Raw genomic sequence first — 5035 nt, 5'->3', positions numbered from 1 at the left:
TCTCAAACAGTGGCTATATGCCAGCCATTTTACATATAAGATCACTACAGGGCAGAGGTGGCATTATTAGCCCCATTTTACAGAGGTTCAGAGAGGTTTAGCAACTTGTGTGAGGTGATGCAGCCAGGAAAAGTGGCAGTGCTGGGATTCGAACCCTGCCCCCTGGGCCCCCAAGGCCCTTTCCCACCAGGCTGGCCAGGGTGAGCCTCCTCATTTACTGAAGATGTCTGAAGCTCCCAACAACTGCCATTTTCCACTACTGCTGTCGTTAGTCTTGAGTAGCTCTGACTGCCACACAAACCCATTTTACTCTGAGAAGCCACTTGCTACGACTTCTATTTCATAAAATTTCCTCATCGGAAAGGTTGGAAAAGTACCTCACAGGAGTGTCTGAAAGGTAACTGAGAGGGGGGCGTCTGGCTGGCTGAGTCAGAAGAGCATGCAACTCTTGATCTTGGGGGTCGTGAGTTCGAGCCCCACATGTAGAGATTACATACATATCTACAAACTTAAAAAAAAAAAAGTAACTGATAGAGCTGCTACAAGTGCATAGGAAACTCACCGCGCAGCTGTGGACACAGTGCTGGGAGAGTTCTTGAAAGCGGCTGGTAGGAACCCACCTGCAAAGGAGAGAGAAAATTCCACGTTCTCTGGGCCTGCTGGGAAACCCTGTGCAAGGTCATTTGTGATTAAGTTTAGACCACATTCAGCTGACCCTCTGAGGCGGAGATTGGTACAGTGAGCAAATGCCCGTGGGGCCTGGGGGCAGCTGTTTCAAGGGGCGTCACCACTGGTGACTATCTGGACAGAGGCAGCCTCCAGAGGGACTTCCCAGTTAAGAGTATGTGGGGGGTGTCCTTTTGTAAGTATACAGACCTCCTTCCTCCTTCATTCTCTCAAACACTGTTGATGCTGCAACAAGAATGAGGGCGGTCTCTCACTCTCTTTCCCTGCCTTTTCCACAAGTGGGCAGGTAGAAGGAAAGGCAGGGTCTCCATAATTAAAGCTCACTTTCCTCATAATGAGGCAGGCCTGAGGGTACACCAACCTGGCTCCCACTCTGGGCCCCAATCTGTACCACTGCGCCCCTGGGCTAGTTGCTTAACTTCTCTGCTTCTCAGTTTCTCTTGTGTAAAGCAGGATGGCACAGCTCTCTGGCAGTTGCTGTGATGCTAGTGTCTGTGAAACTCTGGCAAAGCGCCCTGCACGTAGTAAAAGCTCAGATGACAGCTTGTCCTATTAGGATTAGTCACATGAGCAGGCGCCTGGGGGGGGCTCAGTCGGTTAAGCTTCCTGGGTTCTAGCCCCATGTTGGGCTCTGTGCTGACAGCTCCGAGCCTGGAGCCTGCTTCAGATTCTGTGTCTCCCTCTCTCTCTGCCCCCACCCCCCACCCTGCTCACACGCGCGCGCGCTCTGTCTCTCTCTCTCAAAAAATGAATAAACATTAAAAAAAAAAGTATTCACATTAGTAGCATCGAAGCAGCTGACAACCCTCCCTTTGGCATCCCACCCCTGCAAGTAGCACTCCTTCCTCTACCTCTCAGGGAAGCCCAGGACCTGTGGGACCAGATTCTCTAGGGACAAACTAGGGCAAGGAGCTTACCTACAGCTTCCATGACCTTGTGCCTTGCCCCAGGGCTCCACCCTCACCCAGCCCCATTTTGGCCTCCTATAGTCGTCGCCTGGAACGGGGACCAGACAGGCTGAGGGGAGCCCATTCAAACTGTACCTGACACACAGGAGTTTCCACGGGGCTGGACTAGGAGGGCCTGATCAATGAGGTGCCTGACCAAAGGTGGGAAACTGAAGGTTGTTGTGGGCCCCGGCAGGGGGGCGGCAGGCCTGGTGGCTCCTGACCTCCGACAGCCCTGTAAAGCCTTGGATGGTGTAACCTTTGCTCCCGTAATCAGCAGGGGGTCAGGCTCAGTCTGCGCAGGGGAGGAGGCTCAGTGGAAAAGCAGGGCCTGCTTATGGAGGGTGACACACACCCCTCTCTTGGGGCCTGGCCAGGAGCCCACTGATAGGGGATGGCTGGTCGGGCACATCGTGACTCATTATGAGAAAGTGAACTTTTATTATGAAGACCCTTCCTTCCCTTCTACCACTTGTGGGAAAGGCAGGGAAGAGCGCCCTCATTCTTGAAGCAGCATTAGCAGCAGTTTGAGAGAATAAAGGAGGGAGGTCTGTATACCTACAGAGACTCCTTCCTCATGCTATTAAGTGGCGGCGGGTGGGGGGAGCACCTTACAGAGCAGTTTGCATAGTATAATCTTGTCAGTGAGCAAAAAACTATACAAAATGTTGTGCCCACCAGGATTTTCAGTTTGAGGGAAAGAAACAAATTCTGGATAATTTAGGCAGAAAATATTTGTGAGAGGATTTGGGGGAGCCCTCAGAATCTCCAGGAAGGCTAAGGAGCCAAAGAGAAGAACTAGTGAGCTTACCACGGCAGCCTAAGTTGACCCACTGTGGCCCTAATGGAGTCCACACAATACCTCCCATTATTAGCCTCTGATTCAAGGTCCCGGGAGAGGGTGTGATTGCTGGAGGCTCTGTCATGTGCCTGAGAATGGAGGCTGAGAACGTGAGTGGCTGGCATTTTTGCTTCAAGTTATGGCATCTCCTCCAAACATAATAAGTGGGTTAGGATGACAAATTTGAGTGACATATGTCCCAAGATGTTAATGGTAGTTATTTCTGGGTAGTTGGATTAAAGGGTGAGGTGTTGTTTTTGTTTTTTTGTATTTCAAGCAGATAAAAATGCAGAAAGAATATTAAAACGAACCCCATCCCTGGCTTCAGTTATCAGCTCTTGGGCAATTTTGTTTCATGTATACTTCCATCCACCTGCTTTCCCTCTCTTATTTTGAAGTAAACACCAGTCATCACATGTACATTCATAAAAGGTCATATAAGTTCACCCTTAAATATCTTAGTCCTTATGCCTAAAAATACAAACTACATTTTATTTATTTATTTATTTATTTACTTACTTACTTACTTAAATTTTTAGGTTTTTATTTATTTTTGAGAGAGAGAGAGACAGAGTGTGAGCGGGGGAGGGGCCCAGAGAGAGGGAGACACAGAATCTGAGGCAGGATCCAGGCTCTGAACTGTCAGCACAGAGTCCGACATGGGCTTGAACCCACAAACTATGAGATCATGACCTGAGCCAAAGTCGGCTGAGCCACCCAGGTGCCCTGATTTTATTTCTTTTTTTAAAAGATTTTATTTTAAGTAATCTCTACACCCAACATGGTGCTCGAACACACAACCCCGAGATCAAGAGTTGCATGTTCCACCGACTGAGTCAGCCAGGTGCTCCAGAGAAGAGCAATATTTTAAAGATGTAACTTTAATACGATTATCACACCTTAAAAAAATAATTAATAATTCAGAGGGATTTTTAAAATTCTCTTCTTCGTATATTTCTCTATTACTTTAGTTGTCAGGAAAAAATAAAGCTATTGTCATATTTAATTTGTTCTAAAAAACATTAACCACAGTTGGGCATGCCTCACAAACTCAGTCTGAGACAGAGGCCAGTCAGGAAACACAGAAGCATAACCCAGGGTGACAGGGACCATGGTTTGGGTCACAAGTAACAGAAGTCCCTGGTGCAAGGGCTCTGGAGGCTCACCGAAGTGGTGAGGCCATCAGACATCACCTGGGCCTCCACCTGTGCTCCTCTCAAACAAATAGCTCTGCCTGTTTCCTGTGTGTCCTGTCACATGGCAGGTGAGCCTGGCTGTGGCTGCCAAGAGCACAGGTGATAGGCACAGGATGGAGACAGGCCAACCCCTCAATGAATCTCGCTCTTCTTCTTACACACACATTGACACACATCCACACTCTTAACACATACATTCATACTTACACATTCACCCACACACATATGTTCACACCCCTGTCCCACAAACACTCCGAGGGAGACAATCAGACGGGTCTAATTATATCCCCAAAGTAGGGCATGTTTACACCTGTCAAGTCTTGACAGCCTGCAGCGAATCGGCCGATGAGCCTAGGCAGATCGATGACCAGAAGGAGAGCCACCATGAGCTGGAGAGCCAGCCTAGTAGGCGCTCACCTCACAAGAGGTCTGTGCTGGCAGAGGGTTTGGTTTCAGGAAAAGCCCCAATGCAGAAAATGGTTAGAAAGTCATACGGAGCATGACGCAGGGTTGGCAGTGGCCCGGGCAGCAGCACCCACCGGGGAGAGTCCTGTAGACTACAGCATTACCAACTCCCAGACTCTGCACACCAGTCAGGCTGCGGTACGTGTGACTGGGGCCAACAGTGGGCTCTGTGCCTTTGTGGACCGTATGTGTCTCCTTTTTTCTGGGGTGCAACAGGGCAAGACCAACTGCACCCACCCAGTTCATAGGACTGTAATGATGAAGGAAGAAGGGAGAGAAAGGGAGACCTTTGGATGGCCCCTCCATGACCTCTTCCAGGGCTGGGGCCTCATGAAAGAAAGGGGTGAACAACAGTGTGGGGAGGGGGCTTTGCATGGAATTTGTTCGACTGGGAAACTGGGAGGAACCATCAACAGCCACCTGACCCATCCCAGGCCTTCTACAGAGGACAGCAGCAGCCCGCAGGGAGGGTCAGTGATGCCCCAAACCAAGACAAGTTCCTAGGAACCCTGAACCAGATCCAGAGAGCCAAATTCTTGCCAGAGTTTGGACAGACAAGAAGGGACAGGCTTTCCAACAGGGGAAGTGCCAAGGTGGGTGTCCAGTTGGAGCCATTCAAGGAGTACACACTGGGCTTCTATGGTCAGATGGCGGGAGTGGTATCAGATTAAAGGAGTGTATGGATGTCTAGACTTGACCCACACTAGGTTCTTGAGCAGAGAAGTGACAGGATAAAGGGCTCCAGTGACACTTAGCAGAGCTAAGGATGCAGAGTGAGCTATAAGGGAAAACAGTTAGGAAGCAGTTGCAGTTGCCCAGATGGAAGGGATGGGGGATGAATTAAGAACAAGATATATTGTGAAGAGAAGAGTGTGGGATACTCTGGCTGACTCCCCATT

This window comes from Lynx canadensis, chromosome B3 (assembly GCF_007474595.2).
Source record: "Lynx canadensis isolate LIC74 chromosome B3, mLynCan4.pri.v2, whole genome shotgun sequence".
In the NCBI taxonomy this organism is placed as follows: domain Eukaryota; kingdom Metazoa; phylum Chordata; class Mammalia; order Carnivora; family Felidae; genus Lynx; species Lynx canadensis.
The sequence above is the reverse complement of the archived record's forward strand: the minus strand, read 5'-3'. Positions refer to the sequence as shown.